This window comes from Mustela lutreola, chromosome 6, assembly GCF_030435805.1.
Source record: "Mustela lutreola isolate mMusLut2 chromosome 6, mMusLut2.pri, whole genome shotgun sequence".
NCBI lineage: Eukaryota > Metazoa > Chordata > Mammalia > Carnivora > Mustelidae > Mustela > Mustela lutreola.
The window spans coordinates 106,557,824-106,575,033 of NC_081295.1; the positions used below are offsets into that span (position 1 = coordinate 106,557,824).

A 17,210-nucleotide genomic window follows, 5' to 3' on the forward strand; every position below is an offset into this window, starting at 1 on the left:
AAGCATGCCCACATATTCTGCACATACGGCATAGATTCCGCAGCGTCCGTTTTTCTCCTCCATGCAATTGGCTAATAATTATTTCCCAGGATTGAAAAGAGCCTGGCACTGGTAGGCTTCTCCCTTCCTTCTCTTCTGCAAGCTTCAAAGTCTTTTTCTCTCAACCAGATTTTTTTCTAGAAGTCATAAATAAACTCCTTCCAATTCTCCAAGACAGAACACGAACACTCCTTACCATGTAAACTTACTGTCATTTGCAGATTTCTCTCAAATTCCATGTCACATTGCTTTAAAATATCAACAGATCTGTCTTGCCCAGTAGGCTTTGAGATACTTGAGAACAAGGATTGTTATACAGGGTGTATCCCGCATGTCAGGAAATAATAAGGACTCCTGAGAAACCCCATGACTAATCCCCACTGTTTACAGATATGTATCCCCAGATTTTGTTTTGTTTTCTAAGCCTCAGTCCCTAAGCAGTTGATTTCACACTTCTCACCTACGTGTCTCTGACATCAGGACAGTGTGTCCAGAAGGTTTAACTCTACACAACATACTTGCCATGAGTTCAAATTTTGACATCTTGATTATCTGTTTGTTTCAGTTTTGCTGCAATCTACTCCATAATCCAATGTGTCCACAATCATGATAGATGAGATCATCTGGAATGGAATACAGATAAATATATGGTTTACCCTTGAACACACCGGTTTGAACTGTGTGGGCCCACTTATACGCAACTATTTTATAGTACTGAAAATATAACTTGTGACTTTCTCAATAACATTTTATTTTCTCTAGCTTATTTTATTGTAAGAATACAGTATATCATACATAGACCATACAAAATATGTGTTAACTTACTGGTTATGCTATCATAAGGCTTCTGGCTCACAGCAGCATATTAGTAAAGTTTTGCAGAAGTCCAAAGTGATATACAGATTTTCAGCTGCATGGAGGCTGGTGCCCCTAACCCTCGCCTCATTCAAGAGTCACCTGCGTTTCTTTTTATTTTAGTAAATACGAATTTATTTTCAAGTGTGTCTTAGAACAAAACATGAACCTCTGACCAATCTGTTGATTTCATGGATATTTTTTTATAAATAAGAATTATAAAGGGAGTAGTTGAAAACCTAGATGTTTGGAAGACATTGCTATATTGGTTCCTTTTTCTTTTCTTTTCTTTTTTGTTTTGTTTTGTTTGTTTGTTTACCCAAAGTTATTAATTTAGTAAACCACAGCATAGGACCTGTCACCCAAATCTTCTGACTTAAGTCCAATAATTGTTCTTTTAAACCACAGGATGTTACTACCACAAATACCCTAAACCTGGCATCAATCCAGAAAAATATGAAATGTTCCATGGATCTGAGAGTCATCTTTATGCAGAAGCCATATTAGTCTTCATTGTATCACTCCAGTTTTTTGTGTATGTGCTGCCAACGCAAGCAGTCCTTTTTCTTCTCACGGGACAGATAGCACAGTAACAGAAGCACAGACTCTTAAACCAGACACCTAGGTCAAAATCATGGCTTCCCCACGATGAGCTGTGTGATACTGGCAAATTTCTTAACCTCTATGTCCCTCTGTTTGCCCATCTTCCAGATGCAGATAATAATTGCACCTACCTCACAGAGTTGTGAGGATTAAATGACTTGATACAAGTTAAGCATTTAGAACAGTGCCTGATACATATTAAAAACTATGTAAGTGTACACTGATATGATTGTTACTATTCTCCAAAAGAATGCTTTGTATTATTTATGATGGAGTACAACCGATGATCCACGAAAACACGTCACGGGGATCTTGTCCTCTCACCTTATTCCCTGCCCCACCCTTAGACAGTGTTACATACATCTAGAAATACTCAGACTCCTATTTGGGAAGCAAGTTGTAGTAGTCGTAATAGTTGTAAATATTTATGATGCTCATGGCGCCTGGGTGGCTCAGTCGGTGAAGCGTCTGCCTTTGGTCCTGATCCCAGGTTCCTGGAATGGAGTCCCACATCAGGCTCCCTGCTCAGCAGAGTCTGTTTCTCCCTCTCTCTATGACCTTCCTCCTTGCTGGTGCTCCTTCTCTCTCTCTCTGTCTCAAATTTAAAAAAAAAAAAAAAAAAAAAAAAAAAAATTAAAAATTTATAACACTCAACAGCTCCTCTTTCCTACAATATAAAAGTAATACTTTATTGTTTTCTCTTAAGGCTTTACAGTCTTGCAAGGACTTATACATTTCATGTAACTGCTGACACGCTATAAGAACTCTGGCATATTTATGAGGCATAATGTTATTTGGGAAAGCACGTTGCTGGGAAAAAACAGGTTATGCTTGTCTGTACTCAGCCAACCTGGGCTTTGATGTAAAGCCTTTAACTATGTCAATAGTACAATGTGGGTAATGACATATGAGTTGAAAACCCAACCTTTATATAATGTTTTGTAGTTTAACAAATTGTTTTGAATATACTGTTTTCATTAATAATCAAAAAAATCTGAGTATCCATTTTGAAGATAGGAAAAACTCATTTCAGAAAAATTAAATAACACCCACAAATACCAGGCCAAAAATGGATAATACCAAATTTCCAACCAGAATGTGGTTTAGTATTTATCTCTTAGAGATAAACATTAAAATACTAGTAGTATTAAACCACGGCTTCTTGGACTACTATTTTGATCACTAGTTGTTTGCTTTTTCCATACCAAGCTAATACCTATTTTGAACAAAATATAATATACGCATCCATTCTTTCAATAAATAGGCACCTAAAGCACATACAAGACATATTCTAAGCACTAGGGATACCGAGATGAAAAAATAAGCAAATTATCGGGGCACCTGGGTGGCTCAGTGGGTTAAAGCCTCTGCCTTCAGCTCAGGTGGTGATCTTAGGGTCCTGGGATCAGGCCCCACCTTGGGCTCCCTGATCAGAGGGGAGCCTGCTTCCTCCCTCTCTCTCTGACTGTCTCTTTGCCTACTTGTGATCTCTGTCTGTCAAATAAATAAGAAAAGCGTAACAAAAAAAAAAAAAAAAGCAAATTACCTAGTTTTACTTCGCCTAAATTCCAATTGCAAGAAAAAAAAAGTGTGTGTGTGTGTGTGTGTCTTCAATGCTAGTGGAGAAAAATACAGCAGGATAAGGGGGGGATGAAGAGTGACTAGAAGGGATAGCCATCTGATACAGGACAATAAGCAAAATGGCCAATGCTATACCAGACCCTACTCTTGCCGGCTCACAAAAACAAACAGATTGCCAGGAATTCTGTAAGCCCATTGAAAACCAGTCATCACTAAAAATTAAATTCTATCAACTTAAAATTAAATAAGCTTTATAAAAACAAAGGTAATAAGTGTTTAAAATGAATCACTTCCTAACTATTTTGCTACAATTGACTCTTTTCTACATTTTTGAGGTTATTCAAGTCTATCGCATCTGTACAGTGGAAATGCTATGTAAGGGAGTGCTACTATGGCTTGTCTGTTCCCCACGCCGCCTTAAATAACAGAACTGTGGGAGCCTGAAACTGGCCATGGTAGGAATATTTACACCACGAAATTTGATGAATGTACCAAATCAGGGCTTGGTTTATTATTTGTCGATGGTCCCCCTAAACTTCAGAAAGTGATGAATAAAATGTCAACAATGCAGATGAAACTTTAAAAGTCACATTCTGATGTGAATACAAACATACATTTTTCCTCAGAGAGCTGGCTGTTAGACATATACCAGCACACTACAGCATAAGCTTCTTGAATAAAGTGATATTTGATTAATAAAGCGATAAAGAGACTTGAAGATGAGGGTGAGACTTGCAGATAGCCTGCAGAAGAGTGTCAGGCAGAAGCAGCAACAAGTGCAGGCCAGCAGGGCTATAACCGGGGAAAACACTTGATGTCCGAGGGGTAAGTAAAACTAGCCCTTTGGTCACCTTGTAGATCCTTTTAAGGACTGCCTTTTCATCCGGAAGAGATGAAAACTTCCAGGGGGAAGTTTTTGAGCAGTGAAGTACCCTGATCTGACTTACATTTTAATAGGATGCTCTAGCTGCTGTGGAGAAAACCAGAGGGAAGCACAGAAGCAGAAAGATTGTCAGAAGGCAAGGTGTGGTGGCTTTTACTTTGGTAGCAAAGGAGGCATTAAAAATGGTCAACGTTTAGATGAGGTTTTGTTGGAAAGGCCAACAGGACTTGCTGTAAGATGGGAAACTGGAGATGAAAGAAAGGAAAGTCAAGGGTGACTCCAAGGCTTTAGGCCTAGGCAACTGAAAGTATGGAGTTGGTGCTTACTGAGGTGGAGAAGGCCAAGATGGTTTATCAACACCACCAGAAGGGGTGGGAAAAAATTGGAGTTTGGCTTGGCTTTGGACAAATTAAATATGAGATGCCGGGTAGATGTCCAGGTGAAGAAATTGAATAGACAGTTGAATATTTGTGTGAGGGGTTTCGGGGGAAAAGTTTAAGCTAAATGTATATAATGCTGATGTTTCAAGGAATGAGACTGACCGAGATCCAGCAGGGAGCCAGTTTGTTCAGGACAAAGTCAAGTCTGAGCCCTGCAGCACTCCCACATTAAAGGGTCTAGAAAATGAATAGGGACCAGCACAACACACTGAGAAGGTAAGCCTGTGAAACAGGATGAAAACCTATAAACACAAAGAATTCATTTAAAATTGTTATTTATTTCTTTGTACCCTGGTTCTTTCCTACAAAGACTTTGAGGCGGGAAACAATGAAAACAAATAATAAGCTAATAAATTTTAAATAGAAAAAGTCTGTGTCACAAAAAAGAAAGACTCAAAACATGTGAACCATGAGAAATAACAGTATGGTTTCCATAAACTTCACATTTGGCTCTGAGTTTTTTAGAACTCATAGCAAAAATGGGAACACAATTCATGTGTGAGTTGGCCAGAGTTGCCTTAATAAAATACCACAACTTGAGTGCCTTCAACAAGAGGAATAAGTTTTCTCACAGTTCTGGAGGCTTGAAGTCCAAGATCAAGGTGTCAGCAGGTTTGATTTCTCCTGAGTCCTTCTGCTTCGGCTTGCAGAGTGCGGCCACCCTCTCTCCATGTCCTCAAATGCCTTCTCTGTGCCTGAGCAACCCTACTGCCTCTCCCCCTTCTTATAAGGACAGCACTCCCATTGGATTAGGGCCCTACCCTTATGATCTCATGAACCCTTTACCTTTTTTAAGATGCCACCTTCAAATACAGTCACATCAGAGGTTAGGAATTCAACGCATGAATTTGAGGGTGGTGGAGGCGGGGGACTAGAGTTCAGTCCAAAAAGATCAGTGACACTATTGACAAAATTTTTTAAAAATCCTCAAGTAGGACTGTATCCTATGAATGTTATATTTATCTTCTTTACATCAGTGTTATTACAGAATGTTTGGTTGGCCCTAATATTAATTTTTAATGATTTTGTTGAATCTGCATGAGAGAAAATGTCCAGAAGGAATGTTCCTGAGCTGAGCAGAAGAGCCGAAGAGCCGGGAACTTGGTATGCACCAGTGTGCTGTCTTCAGAAGTGCAAATGTCCTCTCCAAGAAATAAAGGCTGCCGCTATTCTGCTTTGATTGCATCTTTAGGCTTTAATACTGAGAAGAGGGATAATCAGGAAGGAAAAAATTCTACATAATCCTCCCTAAAAGCCAAGCCAGATGCTGGGAGGTAATGCTGCAAGCATCACTGTGAGAAATAAAAGTGAAAAATCAAAGACCCAGAAAAAGCCTGTGGAGCAGGACCACTACCATTTAAGATATTATGGGGAGTCACAAGATGTATTAAGAAAATTACCTGCTGAAAACACGACTGCTTTATTCTTTAGGATATGTATAAATACATATTTTTATTTTAACCAGAAAAAAAAAATGTGTAAAGATGCTAGAAACTTGTGACTTCCCCGTGCTCTACCAGGGCATTTTTATTTCCATTTGTTTCCTTGCTCTGATAAGCAGTAAACCTTAAAAATGAAAAGGAGTTTGTCTGTTAATAATTTTCATTTGCATACTTATTGTTCTGAAAAGTACTTTAGTTAAAATTTTTTAAAGCCTTTAAATTTGTTTCAAGGATCCAATCTACTTAACCAAGGAACACTTTTTTTCAATGAATAAAAAATACCACTTCTGAAGATGGCACTCAATAGTTGAAGTAGGCACGGACTGATGCAATGATGCAATGATTATACAGGCTATACCAAAAGTTTCCTTCTTTGTCCTTTAAAGTCACCCATGGGACCATGCACTTCCTGCCCACTGGAACAAGCCCAGACCACTCTTTGATGTTCTTCCCCATTGCTTCTCAGATTTTCTTGCCCAAGTGTCCTTTATAATAGCGAAGGAGAAAGATGTGCATATCTGATGGCTTGAGCACACCTCAAAGCAGCCCGCACAAGAGTAAATTGTCTTTGAAGTCTTAGGATTTATCTTAAAAATTCATGCAAAACTTGCGTTTGACTCTGTAATGTAGGAAGTAAAGTCATGTAAATGATCAGTAAACACAACCGACTTTCCAAGAAAGTGTCCCAGAAAGGCTTTGCGGCAGATTTTTCCTGTGGTGCCCACTGACAGATTTTGTCACTCTCTTCTAAGCAATTGATCAGAATCACTCTTATTCTTCCACCTAATCACCCCTAACTGGATCCAGGATTACTTCTGTTTCTCCATTTGTAATCCTCAAATTCTAACTTCCTGTCACTGTAGCCACAGATTTAGCAATCTTCCTAATTTACCTCTTCTTCATGTTCTTTTATGGTTTGGGGACTTATCTATTCTTGAGTCCAATAAGAAGCCATATTCTAGTTTCCTGTCCAAAGAAACCCATCCCAAACTCCAGCCCATTGATCCACACTTGACTCAATCAAGTTTGGCCCCTTCTTGGCTGAGAATTTATTCAAAAATAGAAATGGGAGATGGGGAGTGAGTAGAGAAATGAATCAAGTTTCCAAAGTCCCTCAGGACAAAATGACCTGGATTTCAGTGATACCTGAACTACTTCAACATCGGGTGCTTAACAGAAGCACTCAAAACTAGCACTTTCATGTATCAACAGAGTCTCTTACCTCTGTCAGGTCCCCAGACAGTTTCAAGGATCAATGTACAGAATACTTATAGATACTCAAGCAAGACTACAGCCCACAATTTTGAGAGAAGCCTCTTAGTCTACCAAGCAGCAAAGGCAAAAAGGCAGCTGTCCTTGAAAATCATGTTCAATTCCAGGCTGTCCTGTCAAAGCGCTGGCATTTCCACCACTCAGGTTGTGGTCAAAGAGAGGATCTTCCACTTTGGCCAAGTCTACCAAATGGCTGTGCTCCAGAAAACGAAATAAGACACACTGTCCTGGACCCAGTTCAAAGAAGGCCACATTAGACCTTCCATTAGAGGGTCTCTAGCTGATACACTCCCAGCTCCAGCTCATGCTTAAGTTCCGCCCCTGACCAGCATCTCAGCGGCACAAGCTCTTCTCCCCTGCCCCTTCCACACACATGCTACACACATCATTGTCTGGGGGAAATCGATCACAGCAGATTTTATATCAATTTTTAGTTCCTTATGGAACAGGTGAAAAGACCTTTGGCCAATGTGAATGAGAGCAGTCTCTGTGGTCTCCGAGCCTGGGGCCCAGGTCCTTCTCCTTTCGTTTATTCCTTTGCATATGCCACATGGATTTGTTTCACATGAGCCCTTGGGATGTCTTCCCTATTTGAGTCTCATTCTGTCTCTAGAAAATTGTCCTTGGTTATAACTGCTCAGTGTTAGCTGAAAATAACAATATGTATCATAATTATGCAGAAAATCCATGAACTAAAATTCTATCTCATTGTTGGGCTGGCAGGAAGGGCTACCAAAGATGGCGAAAGTTCCCGCCACAAGACCTGAGCTCGGACAGGAGGACAAAGGACCAAGATGGCGAAAGTTCCCGCCACAAGACCTGAGCCCGGACAGGAGAACAAAGGCCCAAGCAGGAATCTGAGACCCCCGCCCCGGGCTCCTGTGGACCAATGGGATCCTGATGAGCAGGAGGGATATCCAAATAAGGGAAACTTGCCAAAAGACCCCTGAGCTTTCCCCAAGACCCCTTAAAAGCCCCCTCCTCCCTGCCTTGGGCGCAATTTCCCCCACTCTGCTTTCCAGAGTCACGGAACCTCGCCCGAGGGTGCCCACCTCCTCCCGGCGCAACTTTCTCGGCTCCCCTTCACCTGGGCCCTGAAACTTCACCGGAGAGAACCTTTAATAAACCTTGCCTTACACCCACTTTGCCTGGTGTTGTGTTTATCTCGCCGGAAAAACCTTACACTCATAACCTTCCAGATTCAGATATAAGTACATGCTCTAAACCAAGATCCTCGAGCCAGATATTGCCGGCACTGTGCTTTCTTTGACCCACACATTTGTTTATAAATTGACTTGGTAGCCCATACTTGGAAATCAGAAGATTTTTATTCAAATTTCCAACTCTTCATGAAAAATCAGAAGATCTGGCAAAGCTTGGCCCATCTTCTGACATTCCCACATGACACATCTGGAGCAGAGTGGTAATGTGTCCTTTAGATGCTGCTTCGTTTCTCCGATTCAATCCACTAATCACCACTTTCTGTTTTCTCTCTAACACACAAACCAAGTGTGAACTGCCATTTATCATTTATCCTTGCACTGCTGATTTTCTTGGAACACAGAAATATATCTTTGCATTCATGCCTACATCAAAAGTGGAAAAATGAAATATAGACTTCCTCATAGATTCCCCCCCCCCCCAAAGTGAGAGAAGAGTATATTCTTTGGTGGAAGCAAAAAATTTCTTACAAGTTTAATATAAAGCCTAACTTAAGGTGAAGGCATTCAACTCACTATAAGAACTACAAGGAAAAAACAAGTGTGATGTAATAAAAATAAATAACAATAAAAGGAACTGAGGTGTCCGTGCTTGGGAATGTGATAATGCTGCTAGGAAAGGCAGTTACCAAGCTGGCTGCCTTCACACAAGTACCTCATCACACAACATCCTACACCTTAACCTCCCAAATTTATCCGCCTTCCTATCCCACTAACTTTTGAGTTTGTAAACTTCTGCTCTAAAAAAATAAATCTACTCAGCTGATTCCGATTAACTCCCATGAACCCAGCATACCTCCCGTCCAAGGATATCATAACAATATGGTATTTTTCTGGTTAATAATGATCGCAAATAAGAGAGAAATGATATGGGTATACTTTAAGATGCCTCCGAAAACCCAGTAACTTCAAAGTGAAACAAAATCTGAGGCTTTTATACAACTGGGTATTTCAAATAGATTAGTGGTGAATTTTATCTCCTGTCCTAGAACCAGTGTGGAGCTAAATGGAAATAAAGATTGGAATATGCTCCAAGCTTGATATAGAGGATTTCAGACTTGATACAGAGTACAGACAAAGGCTGGTTGATGTGGCAGGAAGGTATTTCTAACATTTGGACTAATGATAGTTAAATAAATCCTGTAAGCACTGATGAGGCAATGCGGAGGAGGAGGAAGGGTCAGTGACAGCGTAGGCGGCCTGGAAGAAAGTCAGAAAACATTGTGAGTAGATCAGCCTGTAGTCACACACAGTGTTGTGATGCCAGCAGGTCATGCTCAGGACAGTCTGCCCTGGAATCAGCTAGGAGCAAGGGCTGCCCAAACCCTGGCAGGCCCAGGGAGAGCTGTAATCAAAGGCAGCTCTTCCCAGTAGAGAGAGAGGACAGGTGGTCTGGAGCAAAGTTCAAGTCCATAGAGCACTTACTCTTTCCCTCTAACATCATTCAGATAAAGAACAGAATGAAGATAGAGGGCATTATTATGTAGGGGAGGGGGGTTCTTGTGGTGCCTTTTTTTTTTTTTTTTTCCCACTGTTAGGTATAATGAAGACCTAAGACATAAAAGCTTAAGGAGATATTTCATCTAGCAATAAAATCGTTAAAATTCACTTTGGTGTTAGAGTACTATCTTGTAATCATATGACTTGTTTGTTGCAAGTTTTCAAACTGAGCTCTACTATTCTTGGAAATCCAAGAACCTCCTGATGTAAATAAAGCCTGGTGTGACAGAAGTTGCTAGAGCAGTCTAACAAAACCAGGACAGTTCTGGTGAACTCTTGTGGCATAATAAATTACCTCCCAAATTTAGCAGCTCAAAACAACCACTTATTTGTTTACTGTGTTAGGTGTCAGGAATTCCAGAAGGGCTCAGTTGAGTAGTTCTCCTTAGAGACCCTTAGACGGTTACAGTCTAGATACTGGCTGGACTGCAATAATTTGAAACCTACCCTGAATGGGATGCCCAAGACAGCCAGCAGTCCCTTGTGGCTATCAGCAGAGAACTCAGCTGGAGCTGTTAATTCAAGCACCTACATCCTGTCTCTCAGTGGGGAGACTTCTCACTGCCTAGCCCTAGTTTTGAAGAGGCAGTATCTGAAGAGGAAGAGTCTGAAGAACGCAGAGAGCAAGCATTCCAAGAGACCATGGAAGAAGCTGTAAGACTTCTGACTGAGGGGCGCCTGGGTGGCTTGGTGGATTAAAGTCTCTGCCTTCGGCTCCAGTCATGATCCCAGGGTCCTGGGATTGAGCCCTGCGTCAGGCTCTCTGCTTGGTGGGTAGCCTGCTTCCCCCGCCCCTACCTCTCTCTCTCTGCCTGCCTCTCCAACTACTTGTGATCTCTGTCAAATAAATAAATAAAAATAAAATCTTAAAAAAAAAAAAAAAGACTTCTGACTTACCCTTGAAAGTCACACAGTTTCATTGGCACTGAACTCTATTGTTCAAGGAAACCATTAAGACTAGCTAGGATTCAATGTATCCCATCATTCTACAAAAGGAGTAGCAAAGAATTTGCCACCATCTTTAATCCACCATACATGCTTTTCCATCATTCTTCTGTATATCTTCCATAATTGTTTTTTCTACCTTTCTTATGTCACTCATTCCCATCTGAATTTGGCAGTTGATAACCTTTACTCTAAAGCTACGTCCTTTAAATGAAACCCTTCTTTGCAATTAAGCCTGCGGGTATGGAAAATACGCTATGTTTTGTTTGTTTCTAACACTCAATTTACTGTTTTTACAACATTGAAACCTTTAGAAGCAACATTTCTCAACCCCAGTTTGTGACAGGAATGTTATTTTTTAGTTAGATTTGATGTATAGAATTTCAGCTAATCTCCCTTGAAGAAATAATGCAAAATAAAGTTTCCTAAGCTTGGGAATCAGGAAAGATAGGCGATAGACTTGTCTTTGTTACATGCTGTTCTAGTACAGTTCGTGTTATGTAGTCTGTTCCTAGTTAATCTCAAATTACCTTTATACAATAAAAGCTTATAATATCACTTTTAATCAAATTCTTTGTCTTTTGTTCTCATATAAAAAGATGTTTCTGATCTCTAAAACTCTGAAAAGAGTAAAAAGATGTTCTTATTTTTCCCCCATAATGATGAAATTACTGTATCTTCTTTCCTCGTGGCTAATAAAGCACTTAAAATCCACACCCCAAATCAGATGCCTTATTGAAAGGAATTAGAGCTTACTGTGGAAATGGAGGTTTCCTTTCAAACATGCCTTGGGGCCCTTATTCCAGACTGGGAAACTTAAAAAATGTTTTTCATCATGTACTATCTGGTTCTCTTTTTTCATTCCTTTTTGTTTGCAGACTTCGGGTGGTGGGAAATTATTATTATTTTTTTTTTTTTTAAGAATCAGTGAGTGGCTGTTTCTTCAGTATATTTTCTTCTATGATACTGTCACAGTCCTCCTCTACTTCCTTCTCACATTTCTTTTCCTTTTTTTTTTTTTTTAAGCATTCTGAACACTTGAATTGCATTTATATTGAAGAGAAATGAAGAAAATAAAAGAGGGAAAAACTTAAACATGACGTTTTGTATATCTTTCACTGTAAGGATTTGTGAGATCAAATCTATGCTTCTTCACTAACCTTCCCTAAATTAGAAGAGTTTCAGCTTAGTAGACAGTCATTTAAGTTAAACAAAAAAACGAGAGCAAAGGCAGAGGATTTGAAAAGGTTAGTAAGGTATTAAGCTAATAGAGATTTAAAATATCTAGTAGTCGATAGGCAAACCCAGTGATGGAAAACAGATGAGTGGTTGCCAGGGACTGGGGGAGGGACAATGGGGAATGATTGTTAATAGGTCAGGATTTCTTCCTGTGAAGAAAATGTTCTGGTAATAAATACATATTGTTTTCCCTAGTACTCCTATGGACTCCAGGACTTGCTCGGGTCTGAAGAAATCCTATATTTCCAACATCAATCCTAAATAGCTTGTGTTACACCATCCTGGTGGGTTTGTGAGAGGTAAGCAGGAAGGAATTGTCTGAGGAACAAAGAGCCAAAAATAATCCCAAACTGGAAGTGCCACCTCACCACCCACAGGTGTGTCTGGTTCCGATCACATGGATGGCCATAGTTCATTCGGCTCTAAAGTCAAGAATTCAAATGTATTCCCTCAAAAGGAATTGCAAAAATCTAATGCAATCTTGAGTAAACAACTAAAGTGTTTATTTGTTAAAGAGCCGGACTCCCTAATACAGACATCAGCAGAAAGAATACTATTAATGCTTTGAAAATCAGAACACATAGTCTGTGGTTTTGTTTAGTCATATAAAATTGAAACTGTGTCTGATTTTCATACAAACCTTTTCTCTATGTCCTATGTAAATAAAGAGAAGACAATTTTGGAATTATTTCCCTTGGTAAAAAATTTGGTTCTTTAACTATCTTCTCCTTGAGCTAGTTTCAAGACATAGTAGTGCTTTATTTTGTCTTGGGTGCTGGGGGTAAGAGGTTGAGGGAGTCCTGCTTGTTTTCTACGGTTAGCATCTGCAATCTCTTTATAACAACAGTATTTTTGAAGCACTAAAAGATTGGTTAGTGTCCTAAGCTAAATAAAGCTATTTTCTCCCCCTCTGAAAACTCAAATAGGGAAATAGAAAAATAGAGATATGTGAGATGCTTCTAATCAAAGAGGAGGAGAAGCGGTGGGGAGGAAGAAGAGAATGAGGAGGAGGAGGAGGAAGAAGTTTGTAAAAGGTTGGAATGGACACATGACTTGAGAATGGTCCAGTATATCCCTGAGATTGGGGAGAAACCTAATGATTTCTTGGTGGTGGAAACCACAGGCCTCAGAGCCTTAGAAGTCAAAGAATCCTGTTGGATTAACTTTTTTTTTTTTTTTAAGATTTTTATTTATTTATTTGACAGAGACCACAGGTAGACAGAGAGGCAGGCAGAGAGAGGGGAGGAAGCAGGCTCCCTGCCGAGCAGAGAGCCCGATGCGGGATTCGATCCCAGGACCCTGAGACCATGACCTGAGCCGAAGGCAGAGGTTTTAACCCACTGAGCCACCCAGGTGCCCCTAACTTTTTTTTTTTTAAAGATTTATTTATTTCACAGAGAGAAATCACAAGTAGGCTGAGAGGCAGGCAGAGAGAGAGGAGGAAGCAGGCTCCCCACTGAGCAGAGAGCCCAATGCAGGACTCGATCCCAGGACCCTGAGATCATGACCTGAGCCAAAGGCAGCGGCTTAATCCAGTGAGCCACCCAGGCACCCCTGGATTAACATTTTAATTCAAAATCAAAGCCACCTCTATTTCTGTGTCTCCTTTTTACTTCCTCCTCCCCAGGAAGTTTTTGACTACCCTCTGAAAAGAAATTGCTACCTAATCCCTTCTTTGGCCATCTCTGTCCCATCTAGATCCTCCTGGGATGGCTCTACAAAGCCAATTAAATTTGTTCTGTCACTTCCTTGTAAGCCATGTCATTACCATATGGGTAATAATGTGATGACCTTTGCACTTACTGTTGCTTCTGCAAGAAAATGTCTTCCTCAGATGACCACATGGATGCCTCCGCATCCCACTGGGTTCTCCAGGAAGCCCTCTCTGAAACAGACTTGGGCACATAGGATGTTTATGAGTGGATATTTTTGGACTCAACAGTGGAAAGGAGGGGAAGGAAGCTATATGGACTCAGTATCCTCCACTGCCCCAGGGGGAGACTCTGAAACTGAAATTGCCCATCAGGTAGACCTTGTTTGGGCTTTTATACCCCTTGATTAGTCATTAGATGTGGGCCATTCACAGGAAGGATGTGCCCTTGAGAAAGAGGCTTTTTGAAGCTGAAGCAAACCCGAGAAATTCTGACATTGAAGGCTGTCTGGTGACAGCTCACCAGTAACTGGGGCAGAAATCCTTCCTTGAAAGGAATCTGGGTGACACATCTCTGCATCTACACATCCCCCACTTCATGCAGACGCTACATACGGTTTACAGAGAAGCTCTTCCACCATCCTTTGGAAACTATCCCCATTCCTAGCCCCCAAACACAACCCCAGCCTTCCTTCCCCCTTACCCTGCTTTATTTCCACTGAACATATTATATGCTTAAGTGTACATTTTCTGCACATTACACACACAGAAACACATGTCACATGTTAAATGAAAGCCTGAACTTTGTTTAATTCAAATTGCTAGGTCCCCAGTACTTATACAACAATTCTTGGCACATTGTAGGCAGCCAAAAAAACATTTATTGAATAAATAATCAAATCTCGCTGCTACCTAGATCCCTTATTTGAGGGAACTACCCCCTGAGACAATCTAATAATTCTGTGGTTTAAGGCTAGGATTCTTAGGTATTATCCAAAAATACTTAGTGACTAGAGTAAAACAAGAATATTAACATAACGTGGGTATTAGCCAAGGTTTGACCTACTAAAGATGCCCTCTACCACTGGTAGAAGGAACCCAAGCAAACTTATTCTAATGTATGAAGGACTCACCCTGAGGTCCCCTTAAAGAAAATATAATGTATTTAGTTGCTAGGGCTTTTGCAACAAAGCACCACATACTGGTGGCTTAAACAACACAATTTTCTCAACAGTTGGGAAGCCTAGAAGAAGGGTATACACAATGTGGATGTCTCCTGAGGCCTCTCCTTGGCTTGTAGATGCCTGTCTTCTCTCTGTCTTCACATGGTCTTCTGATACGTCTGTGCCCAAATTTCCTCTTATAAGGACACCAGTCATATTGGATGAGAGCCCATCCTAATGACCTCATTTTAACTTAATTACCTTTTGAAAGACTTTATCTCCAAATACAGTCACATTCTGAGGTACTGGGGGTTCGGGCTTCAACATGAACTTGGAAGGAGTGCAGGAAACAATGCAGTCCATAAGACACAACCAACCGGGTTTCTACAAACCAAGTAAGATTAACAACACAACAGATTCTAAAATTAATTCATGCCTCATACACCTACCCTGAAATAAATGAGCATCAGTCCACATGGAAAATCCCATAAGACTGCTCAGATATGAAAGCTGATGGACAGCATATAAATAAAGGAACTAGAGAGCCTCACAGGAGTGCTTTCAGTTTTCTGGCAAGTGGACAGGCTTAGTTTAGCTTCAAATTGGCACCTTAAACCTGCATTCTATACCAAGGCCCATATTAAAAGATGATTTACTGTCTAAGACATTGTATTATAGAATGACTTGGACCCAGGTGAGAAACCTCTGGACCCATATCAGTAATACATGCTATTATTGTTGGAAACAAACAGTGGGCTCTTTACAAAGGAAACACTGAAGTGGTTCAGTATGTTCAAACTGAAGTAGGGGTGAAGGGCTGAGTTATAATGCACCAGCTTATGAGCGCCCTGTTTCTCCCTATCTGCCTTGCCAAACTTTTGGAATTTGAAGGAAGTTGTGGGTTTCATCCACTTTTTCTTTTTATTTATAAAAGAGTATTATTGGTATTTTTAAATCTTGTTTCTTCCTAAGATTTTATTTATTTATTGACAGAGAGAAAGAGAGCACAAGCAGTGGGAGCAGCAGGTAGACGGAGAGGGAGAAGCAGGGAGTCCAACATCATGGGACTTCTTCGCAGGACCCTGGGATTATGACCTGAGCCAAAGGCAGATGTTTACCCGGCTGAGCCAACCAGGTGCCCCTAAAATGCTGTTTCTTAAAATGTAACCCTTTTCAGCAAGATCAGAATCATCTGAGGTCTTATTAGCAAGCATTGTGGTTCTCCCAGACCCACAGAAGGTGGTTCCCTGGGGATGGGACCCAGTCATCTGCTTTTGTAACAAGTTCTTCAGATGATTCTTATCTGTAATAAAACCAGAAGAGCTTTGGGGCACCTGGGTGGCTCAGTGAGATCAGCATCTGACTCTTGATCTCAGCGCAGGTTTTGATCTCAGGATTGTGAGTTCAAGCCCCATGCTGGGCTCCACATTAGGCATGGAGCCTTCCTAAAAACAAACAAACAAACAAACAAAAACACTTGAGGATTATTGTTTTTAGGAGTTGATCAGGATCTCTTACTGAAAATATTTACTTTGGTGGCTAGAAGGTGGTAGGGGGGCTCCTTGGGATAGCAGGGAAAGAAACATTAACAACAATAGTTTTGTTTTGAACATGGTTGTACCTAGGGCACACATTAGCCCAAATGTCATTCTGAATACTCTTGCTGAAGTCTATCCCACGACAAGGGCTCTCTTAAAAACAAAAAATCATGGGTCTGAGTGAGAATTTATCTTCCAGGTCAAGAGTCTAAAAAAAAAAGAAGAAAAAAAAAAGGCAAAGGACCTACCTGTTAAGCAGCCTAGCGGATCGGGGACAGCAGCCGCCACTGCTACTGCTAGGTCCGTTTTCCAAACTTGTGGATTCGGCAGCAAGGCCGCCAGGACCCTACCTGGATTTGTACGGTGTGTTACACCTGGCACAGAGGACAGCGTGAGTGCCGTGCTCACGTTGGTTGCTCTTGCACCCCAAATTCCACGGCTGCCAAGCAGAGGGAGGCTCAGCGAGCGTGTGTCATAGTGAGGACCCCTGGGCTTAGAAAAACCCCAGTCTACGAAAGGAGCTCCATCCACCCGCACTGAGAGAGATGTTATCTTTATTATCCTGATCGGGGAAACAAATCTGCTTACTGACTCAGGGAGAGATAGTATCCTTATCACGTGGGACAGTCTGCATGAAGGGTGGGAAACCAGCTTCACGATTCTGCAGAATAAGCAAATCTGCCTTCTGCCTGGAGCAACTTTGCAAATAGGTTTGAACCAAGTTGTCAATGCTCTTTGCTCAGAAGCCATCCAGATATGCCGGAATTATCTCTCAACACCACCTCTTGATGGGTTTTGCTTTGATGACTCAAATTTAGCCTGAGTGCTAGAAGAACACA

General features: G+C 40.9%; 1 long non-coding RNA gene and 1 other non-coding gene across 5 annotated transcripts in view; both read right to left on the minus strand.

Moving 5' to 3' along the window:
- Window positions 1-567: 567 nt before the first annotated feature.
- LOC131834146 (uncharacterized) overlaps window positions 568-17,210 on the minus strand; it is a 36,928-nt gene continuing 20,285 nt past the window's right edge. Inside the window, exons 5-6 of one of the 4 annotated variants that reach the window (XR_009354777.1) lie at window positions 1,859-2,088; window positions 568-662 (exon numbers count right to left, since the gene is read on the minus strand). This is a non-coding gene — a long non-coding RNA (uncharacterized LOC131834146). Of the gene's footprint in view, window positions 663-1,858; window positions 2,089-14,495; window positions 15,218-16,167; window positions 16,279-17,210 lie in introns of those variants that run through there. The other 3 variants (XR_009354779.1, XR_009354778.1, XR_009354775.1) reach the window with 3 other exon arrangements.
- Window positions 1,345-1,452, minus strand: LOC131834975 (U6 spliceosomal RNA). The gene has a single exon (XR_009355060.1). It is a non-coding gene; the product is annotated as a U6 spliceosomal RNA (small nuclear RNA).